The 11803-nt window shown below is 36.6% G+C and overlaps 1 long non-coding RNA gene across 1 annotated transcript; it reads right to left on the bottom strand.

Annotated features, from left to right (window-relative positions):
• Nucleotides 1-6996: 6996 nt before the first annotated feature.
• LOC137079495 (uncharacterized) lies at nt 6997-10195 on the bottom strand. Its single transcript, XR_010905524.1, has 3 exons — nt 9741-10195; nt 7706-7776; nt 6997-7627 (listed from the first exon to the last, which is right to left on the bottom strand). It is a non-coding gene; the product is annotated as an uncharacterized lncRNA (long non-coding RNA).
• Nucleotides 10196-11803: the final 1608 nt, after the last annotated feature.

Genomic DNA, 11803 nt, shown 5'->3' with positions numbered 1-11803 from the left:
TGGCTTCCATTTTTAAAAACATTTTTAATTGTACTTTGATTAAGTCTCAGCAGTTTGTAAGCTTTGAACTGCAAACTTTTGAAATCCAATTATCAACACCTATCCTCTGTGCTGTTATCTATCGACCACCAGGAGCAAATAAGGACTGTATTTCAGAACTGGCTACTCTCTTTGCAGATATTATTTTAAAATATGATACAATTTTAGTTATGGGGGATTTAAATATCCATGTGTGCTGTCCAACAAACCTCCTAGCAAAAGATTTTTTAAATTTAATCGACTCCTTTGGATTTCAGCAAATGGTGAAGGGGCCTACGCATAATCGGGGACACACGCTGGACTTGATTCTGTCCCTTGGCTTAGATATTAAGGACATTATCATTGACTTTTTGTTATCTGACCACAACCCAGTTTTATGTTCTGTCTCTCTTCCTTGCCAACTGAAAGAAATTTGTCCACTCCAAAAATGGCTTCGTCCACTAATGCCTAATTCATATTTGGATTTTAATGTATCTTTCATGGAGATGTTACAATGTGCTCAAGTGAATCTTTTATCTCCACATCTTAATGTAGAAGAAGCTGTTAATAGTTTTAATGCTGTAAAACATTAGACTGTATTGCCCCTTTGAGACAGGTATGTAGAAAAAGTAAGTCTGCTCCATGGTACAATGAAGAGGTGAAATTGTTACGAAGACAGTGCAGAAGATGTGAACGCAAATGGAAGAGAGATAAATTACAAATTTTTTATGAAATGTTAAGAGACTCCTTAGGTAAATTCCAGCGGGTTGTAAAAACTGCCAGGTCTAGATATTTCTCAGAATCTCAAAATTCAAGAGTACTTTTCAAAACAATTGATTCTTTTCTGAATCCGACAATAGAGGCGCCTGGAGATACATCAATGGAGCTTTGTGAAGGTCTTTTAGAATATTTTGTTGGGCGTATTTCTGACATTAGAAAGAATATACAACAGTGTTCATATATGCCTGTCGATACAGATGTAAATCATGCTGTGCTGTCTGATTTTGAGCCTATTTCCTTAGCATTGCTTTTAGATATTATATGTAAGCTTAAGATGACATCTTCCCCTCAAGATATTGTTCCTACAACATTATTCAAGAAAGTCATTGAGCTGATTGGTCCATTTGTACTAACTATAATTAATAAGAGTCTACAGTCCGGAATTGTTCCAGCTTATTGTAAACATGCTGTAGTACATCCCTTGTTAAAAAAACCAAACTTAGACACGAGTGTGCTGTGTAACTATAGACCTATTTCGAAGCTTCCTTTTTTAGCAAAGATTTTAGAGAAAACAGTTCTTAATCAGCTTGAATACTTCCTCAATGATAATACTATAGGTGAAATCTTTCATGAAGAATCTGCTCTATTGAAAGTACTGAATGACATTTTTATTGCTACTGACCAGGGTGATGTGACTGTACTTTTACTATTGGATCTGTCAGCAGTGTTTGATACTATTGACCACAACATTTTGCTATCACGCCTAGAAAATTATGTAGGGATTAGAGGAAATTGTCTGAAATGGATTAAGTCTTATTTTGAAAACAGAACTTTTTCGGTTCAGACGGGAGAATTTATATCCTCTTCAGCACTGCTATCATGCGGTATTCCTCAAGGATCCGTCTTAGCACCAGTATTTTTTTCACTGTATATGCTTCCGTTAGGTCAAATCATGAGGAAATACGGTATCACTTTTCATTTTTATGCAGATGACACCCAGCTGTACCTTCCGTTAAAGCCTACTGCCTCTTTGGCTATAGAAAGACTCGTAGAATGTTTTGACGAGATTAAGCTGTGGATGTCCACACATTTTTTATGTTTAAACGAAACAAAAACAGAATTGGTTTTATTTGGCCCTTCCGAGTCCTTTGATACATCCAAAATTGACTTAGGTGTGCTTTCACCTTTTCGGATGCATCAAGTAAAAAATTTAGGTATAATTTGTGACAGTGCATTAAAATTCGAAAAACAGATAAACGAAGTCGTTAAAACTAGTTTCTTTTTTTTAAGATTAATCGCTAAAATCAAGTCCTTTGTGTCACAGAAGGACCTGGAAAAGATAATATATGCTTTTATTTTCTCACGATTAGATTATGGTAATGCACTATATAATGGTGTGCAACAGAAAAGTTTAGACAGATTACAGTTGGTTCAAAACGCAGCCGCAAGACTTCTGACAGGTACTCGAAAAAATGAGCACATCACCCCTGTACTAAGAGAATTACATTGGTTGCCAGTTTCCTATCGGATTAATTTTAAGCTTTTACTATTTGTTTTTAAAGCTTTACATGGTACTGCTCCAACATACATAGCCGATCTGATCCAGGTAAAGAAACCAAAGAGATCGTTACGCTCTGAGTCATTAAATCTCTTAGAGGTCCCGCGGACGTACCGGAAAATGAGGGGAGACCGCTCTTCTGCCGCTGTTGGTCCTAGGCTGTGGAATGGGTCACCTCAATACATCCGGCAGTGCTCCTGTCTTAGGGAGTTTAAACGACAGCTGAAATCATATTTTTTTGCTTTGGCATTCGATCATACATGAGTGTGTGCTAGCGGTGTTTATGCTTTGTCTTATGGGCTTTCCTATGTAATTTTATTTTTATTTTTTAACTGTGGTGGTGTAATGAAATTGAAGTTGAATGTGATTGTATAATTATGTAGTATTTGGCCCTTGTACAGCACTGTGGTCAACTTTTGTTGTATTAGTATGTGCTTTATAAATAAATTGAACATTGAACATTATTCATTCTCTATTTTAAGATGATACTCAACCCCCTTATAGTGCCCCTTTTTCGGTTTGGACCACTGCCCCTCAAAATATCTGTGCATGGCCCTGCAACACAAGTCCATTCTCATCTTTCCTATAATAAATAGTTTGAGTAATTTCAATCAAAAGCGATTGTGTGACGTTATGTTAACCATGGTTCCTTGAGAAGGGAATAAGGCCCCGTTCACACTGCAGGCAAAAGTGGCCCAAATCGGATTTTTTTGGGGTCAAGTGATCAGGTCAGACCTCTTCAGAGGTAGTGTGAACACTCAAATCTAGCCCAGATCTGATTTTTTTCAAATCAGATTTAGACCACATACATATGTTGTCCTAAATCTGACCCAGATCTGATTTTTTTCCAAAGCGGCTGCAGTGTGAACAACCAAGGCGGATTTGATGTGACTTTTACGTCAATCTATGTCGATATTTGTCACAATTATGTGCCGGCGAGTTAGCCCTAGACACAACAGACACAGACAGTAACATTAAAAACTTGACTAGATATGGAGAACAGTGATGGAGCGAGTCAGTGGAGGGCGAGTGAGGTGTTAGACCTCATTAGTATATGGGGAGATACTTCAGTTCAAGCTAATCTAGAAGGATCCTACCGTAACCGCTCCACTTTTGAAAAAATAGCACACGAAATGGAAGAACAGGGACACAGAAAAACGTGGATTCAGTGCCAAAGGAATGTGACAAAAGGCCAAAATAACCAATCTTGCTCTTTCTTTTCGTTCTTCTCCTCTTCAGCACCTGCTCATTAATGTTATGGCTTCCATTACACAAACATTTTTGCTTACTTCCTCTATAACCTCTCGAACTTTAGTGCAACAGCGTGCTGCGTCTGATGGCATTGATATTGTTCTTTTGCACACGCGGGTTAGTTTGAAACCTGAAACAGTTCACACTGGAATCAGATATAGGCCACATTTTAAAAGGTAATGTGAACAGCCGAGCAAAAAATCAGAATTGAGCATTAAGACTCGCAGTGTGAACTAAGAATCTGCATCACCTTGCCATACTTTCCGCTTGCCTGTGAGTGGCTTGCTTCAGCCAATCAGAAGAAGACACTGTTGTGTTCCAGGTGCACTTTGTATCTTCTGCTGGATGCCATCGTCACATCGGCCACAATGCTGAAAAAAGTACACAGCAGTAAAAGGGTGACACTAAAACCTCAAGAGTGGGATATTGACACACACGCACACACTCACACTTATGAAAAACTAAACTTATGAACCACATTTTGAATTTTAAAAATCACAGCTTCATCATAATATGAAACTCGTGACTTTTCTAGCATTAGGTATGCACACACACAAAAATTGGGGTCATGATTCGAGCATGCGAATACTCCCACTTCTGCTCTTTGGTCAAAAATGACCACCAGTGGCCTGTTCCTCAAAGCTGGTTTCAGTTGTTACCCAGGTAAGTTCGAGATTAGTTTGAGCAAACTCTGGTTCTTCGGGCTCCAGAAGGTGTGTTGTTTTTTATCAGTGTTTATCACCATGGTAACTTACACTGCACAGCTAACCTGCTCTGGAGCCGGTTTTATTCTGGGTTAGCGTTCACAAACCCAAACTGGGCCAATCAGCTGCAAGTAAAGACGCAATAAAGCCACACCCCCTGTATCTCTCGTTCCAAATTAAAGCAGTTTACAGCGAAAAAAAACATTAAAGACAAAATTGCTTATCTTTTGGCGCTAATTATTTATATTATATTTATTAGTATTATTACTAATTATTTATTATTATATATAATATTTATTTATATTATACGAATTATAATTACTTTTAATTAATAAAATATATTCATATAATTATTATATTAATTGACAAGTAGCCAAATATTAATATAAATATAAAACATGCATTCATAATTATTTCAAACAACGTCTATTCATTTGAGCTCTTTGTGACCCTATTATTAGGCATATTTCTTTGATTCACATCATGCATTAATATATTCAGATATTCTTTCAGCTGCCTTCTCAAACAGTCGCTGTAGCAGTGTTTATTCCTGCCTTGTAAACACATTTAATATATGGTAATTTTCAAAACTAGCTCTCAATCTTCACAAGTGAAGTGAATCAAACGGACGCTGTGATTGGCTGTTTGCCACACGTGTCACACTTTCAGGTCCACGCTCTTCAGAGTTCATCGCTATCTCTGGATTAAACCTGAGTTGACAGAGAAAGTTTTATCGAGCTTTGAGAAACGGTTATACTTGATCTAAACCAGGTTGGATTTATCTGGATTTGTCAACTCTAAACCTACTCTGAAACTCAGAGTTTGTCCAGCTAGCTTCATGCAACAGGCCTTATGAATGGCAAATCTGCAAAAACACAATCTTTAAGATATTTTAAATATATATATTCAAATCCACCTAAAACAAATATTATTAAATGTGTTTACAAGAGAACTAGGGAATTCACAAGCCGCTCCATTTTATTTTGAAGGACTAGTCTCTATTCTAACCTGAAATACTGCAATAAAAATTAGTTTTATATACTATTCAATGGGAAAAATAGACCCTCATTAATGCAGAAATATTTAAAAAAAATACCATCAAATCATCTCAATGCAATGACCGGGAAGATGACCAATACAACCCCTGAAGGGTTAATGAAGCAGCGCAAAATACTAGCGTTGGCTACAGTCACAACCTTCTCTGTGTTATTTGGTTACTCTGTTTCTTCATATAAGAAAGGTCAGTGATTCATAATTCTCCATTTTTCTGCAGAGGATGATGTCAAAAAGCCAGAAGTGAAGACTGATGAAGAAGCTTATCTTTGTTAAAGCCTGTTTAAAGAAAACAAGATTTCTTACAATAAACATCCACATCGAACATGTTAACACTTCACCTCCCTTCACATCTTCAAATGCCCAGGTGTGTTGGATGTCAACTCCTCTTAGGAATTTCACCATTCAATGTGAATTTATCTAAGGATATTCTTAAATAAGGACATCTATTCAGTGATTGGTTCATGCCTATGCGGCATGCGAGTGCTGCCGTATTGTCATTGAATATGAGCAGTCATTTTCACCGTCATGTGTAGAGAAGACGCGGATGAGACCGCGCGCGCACTGATCTTAGTTAACCACCTTGAAAATAATAACCTGCTCAGTGATTGCCAGCATGGTTTTCGACCCTTGCGCTCAACTATGTCGGCTTTGCTGCTTCTCACGGAGCAAATATGTGCATCTTTAAACAAGGGTCAGATTACTGGAGTTATATACATAGATTTTCAGAAAGCTTTCGATACAGTCAATCATCAAATTCTGTTAAACAAACTTCATTCTTTTCATTTGTCATCATCTGCTATAGATATGTTTCCATCATATTTAAGTGATAGATGTCAGACTGTGAGAATCGGCACAGTAACATCACAGCCTCGAGTGTGTTCTATGGGAGTTCCACAGGGCAGTATTTTAGGTCCTTTACTTTTCCTTATGTATATCAAGGGTCTTCCCTGTGTTTTGAATTTCTCTAGTTCTTTCCCAGCTAACACAGTTACGTTGTGAAGACGTAACCGGACCGGACCATATTCGTCGTAGCGACGTACCTAATAACGTTCCAGTGACGTAACTTTGTGATTCCCATAATCGTCGTGACGACGTTATACTGGTACGTTGCTATAACGTGATGATCACGTCCCAACGACCAAACTGGCATGTTGTGAGGACGTAACCTCAATGGACCATATTAGTCGCAGCGACATACCAGGTAACGTTCCAGCGACGTAACTTTGTGATTCCTGTATCCGTCGTGGCGACGTTATTATATGTCGCTGGAACGTGGCAGGTACGTCCTAACGACCAAAATACCACGTCCACCTTTATTTGAATAATCTCACCTTTAGTCCGGGAAATGAAGATGTGCTTGGTCCATAACCTTGAAATCCACATAGAACTGATACACTCAAACATTGAATTCTCTGCTGTAAAACCTTATTAATACATTTGTTTTGATTTTAGTTAATATATTTAGGGATTATGTACTCGTAGATAATAAAAAACGATACAACCCCTATTAAATTGTAATAGAAAATGGCTCAAAACCACACTGCATTAATTTAATAATCAGCATTTATTCAGTGTTACTTTGTACAAATATTAAGTCAACATTTGAACAGTGTAAAGTGTTAACAAATTATGAGTACAGATATGTAACACATCCATTCATTAATTAAACAAACAACATAAGAAATGTAACCAATTATTAAAATATTTTATTGTCTTATTAGGGATGGGAGTAGTTAAGGATTTTCTCACTTATACTTATCAATACTCATATTGGTACTACTCTCAATAATTTAGCACAAAAAAGACATGGAAAAAAAGATTGATCAGTTTCTTTATTATTACTTTTATTTGCAGAAATGTCCTGCATGTCCTGTGAGGCACCTGCTACAAATGTCTGCTGGTGATGTGCTTTATTGCTTCACTACCTGTAGCTAAACCTGAACAATGTGACAATTACAAAAGATATATAGTCCTTGAGCTATAGTCCTACGTTCATAAAGAGATATGTAAAAAACACTACATAGAGTCCTAGCATCTTTTCTGTATTATTGGGCCAAAATATACATCAACAGGTTTTTTTTTTGTTCAAGAAAATGAGCATGATGACTTTCTCAGAAAGAATCTGAGACCGCTCATTCCTGACTGTGTCCCAGCTGTGGAAAAAGCTTCAGACAGTGTTGATGAGGCCGAGGGAGATGGAGAGCTGTGAGAGAAGAGGAAGAGGGTCTTTCTTACCCCACCAGCGGAGGGCAGGGTCTTCTGAGGATAGGATAGGAGGATGGGCTCTATATATTCACTTTGGATCTTTGTAAACTGGAAGCTGAAAAAAAAGCCATACTATTGTAGGTTTATTGCTTTTTGTTAAAAAGGTATAATTTTTTTTTTTTTTTTTACTTACATGTTCTTCCTCCTCTTCCTCCTCTTCCTTATCCCGAGCTACACTGTCACATCTTCATCATTTTCTGGCAGCTGAAACAGAGGAGAACCTTATTAATGTTGCTAATCTATGTTTTTTATGCTTTTGAAAGAGTCTCTTTTACTCAACAGTCACCAAGGCTGTATTTATTTGATCAAAAATACAGTACAAACTGTAATATATATTTAAGTGATAATTCACCCAAAAATGTCAATTCTGTCATTAATTCCTCACCTTATGTTGTTCCAAACCTGTAAGACCTTTGTTCATCTTCAGACACAAATGAAAATATTTTTGATGAAATCCAAAAGCTTTCTGACCCCTCCATAGACTGCAACACAAGGCCCAGAAAGGTAGTAAAAACATTGTTAAAATAGTCCATGTGACTCCAGTGGTTCAACCTTAATGTTACGAAGCAACAAGAATACTTTTTGTGTGCAAAAATAACTTAATTCCACAATTTTGATCTAGCCTGTGCCAGTCTCCTTAACATTGTAACTATTGATGTCTACATCCTTTCTGGGCCTTGAAAGTGTTAATTAAATTGCTGTCTGAAGATGAATGAAGGTCTTACAGGTTTGTATCAACATGAGGGAGAGGAATTGAGGACAGGATTTAAAGGTTTGGTAGAACTAACCCTTTAAATTGAAAACAGCTATTTTACATTGTAAAATTATTCTTATTATTTTAATATTCCTGTGATTAAAGCTGAATGTTCAACATCAATACACCAGTCTTCAGTGTTACATGATCCTTCAGAAATCATTCTCATATGATGATTTGCTGCTCACAAAAACATTTATGATTATTAGCAGTGTTGACAACAGTTGTGCTGCTTCATATTTTTGTGTAAACCATTTTTCAGGATTCTTTGATGAATAAAATCCTCATATTAGAATGATTTCTGAAGGATCATGTGACACTGAAGACTGGAGTAATGATGCTGAAAATTAAGCTTTGATCACAGGAATAAACTACATTTTATAAAATATTCAAATAGAACCCAATTATTAAGAATTTTAATATTATTTCAAAATATTAGATTTTACAGATTTTTTTTAATCAAGCAAATGCTATCTTGGTGAGCATTAGAGACCTTTTTCAAAGAATTGTACCAAAACCAAACTTTTGAACATTATTGTATGTTTGAGGTTTTACTTACTAGTCACATGGTGATAATGCCAGGGTTAGTTCATCCCAAAATGAAAAATATCCCATGATTTACTCACCCTCAAGCCATCCCTAGGTTCTTCAGGCGAACACAATCAGAGTTATATTTAAAAATGTCCTGGCTAATCCAAGCTTTATAATGGCAGTGAATGCCTCATTTTTGAAGTCCATAAAAGTGCATCTATCCATCATATAATTGCGCCACACAGCTCCGGGGGTTAATAAAGGCCATCTGAAGCAATGTGGCATGTTTGTGTGAGAAAAATATCCATATTTAAAACTTTATAGACTAAAATAACTAGCTTCCAGTGGTCAGCAATATGCGAGTCGACTTGCGCTAAAAAGAATAACCCTTGACGCATGCGTATTGACGAACGCAGAAGTACAGAAATTAGAGCAAAACAAAACATAGCATCGGGAGGGGGGCTTGTCACCCTTTTTAGCGCAAGTCGACTTGCGTAGCCTACCGCTTATCACCAAGCAAACCAAGCAATATTCACTGCCATTATAAAGCTTGGAAGAGCCAGGACATTTCTTAATATAACTCTGATTGCGTTCGTCTGAAAGAATAATGTCATATAACTTACACATAGGATGGCTTGCAGGTGAGTAAATCCTCACCATTTAAGAGATGTTGTCCGACAGGAGATCTGCTCCAACTCTGCTAACTTTACAGTGCAGGCTGCAGGGCATCAGCATGAAAGCATCAACACTTTATCAGAGCCAAATATATAAATTATACAACGCCAGGTTTATTAAAAGGAAAGAAGCTACAGCAAAGGTTAAATGCAGAAAAGAGAAAGAATGGTTAAAATATTGTTAAAAATGGACAAGGTTAATCAATCACCTTTTTCAGTTCACCTGTGTTTTCTACTTCTCTTTCAGCAGCTTCCTTCAGAAATGTTGGACACCTGGGAGCTTCACCTCTGTTGTAGAGGGGTTATTTTGTCCCTTCTGAAAATCACAGAACATTTTATTATATGTTAACACGTTTTTTTCGCGCTCTGTGTTAATGTTTTTAATGTAAGTGACTTCGTCGATTAACAGCAAACACATAACGTTAACGTTAGTTCAATTAATTAGCCACCTTCAATGACCCATTCAATTCCCAGAAGAAAAAAAAACTTTATAAAACTATCAAAACCTCTCATTTACACATGTGATTCAAAGCCTAAACAAGAGATTAACTTTATAGAGTTAACGTTAGCCTCGTTAACTTAACTTACTGTTCGGAAAACGGTTGATGTGCTTACGGACTTTTTTCCAAAGACTCTACATTTCTATAAAGTAAATATTCAACAGAACAGAAGCGTGTCAATAACACATAAGAAATGTCAGGAAAATGTCAGTAACAGTTGTGTGTAATATTTGTGTAACTAAAGTCAACTCACCTGAACGTATAGTGAAAACAACAATGACAGAGGGAGTTTTGCGGCTTGTCAGTTGTGTTGCTGCACCGTTTCCATGGCAACTCCGCGCCGCTCCAGTGTTTGACAGATCAACACCCCAGCAAGCAATAGCCGTCATTTCGCCGTCTCGGCCAACTATAGACCCGATATAGTCCGGCTATGCCTAACCCACTTATAGCCAAAATATTCATGAATTTGGATACATGCCGTTTTTGCCCAAAATAACTGGGAAGATGTATGCTATTCCATCTTGTAAGCAAGGTCAACAGTGATTAAAAGTTGTTTAGTTTATTCTCTTTCACATGTTCTTTGCGTAGGCTGTGCATAGCCACGATTTAGCTCCTAGTCAGACCGGCTATTTGTAGCCCACGTATAGTCAAAACGAAAAAAAATGATTCATTGTAGTTTTTTGCCCGGTAGCGCATTAGATGGTTGATATCCCATCATGTTTGTAATGTCAATAATCTACAAGATGCATTTCATGACATGGTCTATCTATAGCCACGATTTAGACGGGCTGAATTGGACGGGCTACGTGTAGTCTTCTTTTAGCCCACCCCTTTGTAAAAAATTAAATATTTGAATTAGAATTAGCTTTGCTGCGACTAACATTCATAATACATTTTAGGATATTATTTGACGGGCTTTTTTTTTTAAGTTCAATATAAATGCAATTCCAATACTCAACCGCTAGATGGAAACAAGCCCTGCAGAGAGACATTATCTGGTAACGCGCGAGTTGAAGGCAGGTAATAGAGATAGCTTATGCCAGATCTCGCGATAAACATTTCCGCCATTTTACACGAGAGCGAGAGAGCATTTTTTAGCATTTATACCTGTCGTAGAGAAACGGTCAAGTAACAGCAAACATTAATTTCTACTTCGATCTTGTAAGCATGTGTGGTCGTCTGTTTTGACTTGTTTATTATTTACCACAAATTATTTGGTGTCGTGTAAGAACCGTGACATTTTAGTTTGTAACATTGAATATATATTTCAAACAAGCTAACGTGCGTTAACGTTAACTGTTACCTGCACGTTTAAGTTACTGCAAATGTGTTTCTTTCTGTCCTTAAACTCTAACGAAACGTGCAGCTTATTATTATTATTATTATTTCTTATAAAAGCCACAAATATCATTTAGTTTTTAGATTTGAAATATGAATTTATTTAGCAAGTCACGTTTATTTGAATACGGCACGTTCATTTGTGTAGCACATTTCACCAAAAAGGCAATTCAAAGTGCTTTACATAAAACTTAACATCAATATAAAAAGATAATATAAGAAGACATTTACAAAGACTTTAAAAGAGTTAAATAGACATAATACAAATATAATACATTTTATGATTAACATGATATACGTTTTATTGAAAAATTAAAGGTTATACAGTGCAGTGTAAGTATTAATTGTTATTCCTTTACAATTTATAAAAGGCAGCGGCAAACAGTAAAGTCTTTAACTACTACTTTTCTACTGTGAAACTCAATGGCTACCAT

This window comes from Pseudorasbora parva, chromosome 6 (genome assembly GCF_024679245.1).
Source record: "Pseudorasbora parva isolate DD20220531a chromosome 6, ASM2467924v1, whole genome shotgun sequence".
Classification (NCBI taxonomy): domain Eukaryota; kingdom Metazoa; phylum Chordata; class Actinopteri; order Cypriniformes; family Gobionidae; genus Pseudorasbora; species Pseudorasbora parva.
The sequence above is the reverse complement of the archived record's forward strand: the minus strand, read 5'-3'. Positions and strand labels throughout refer to the sequence as shown.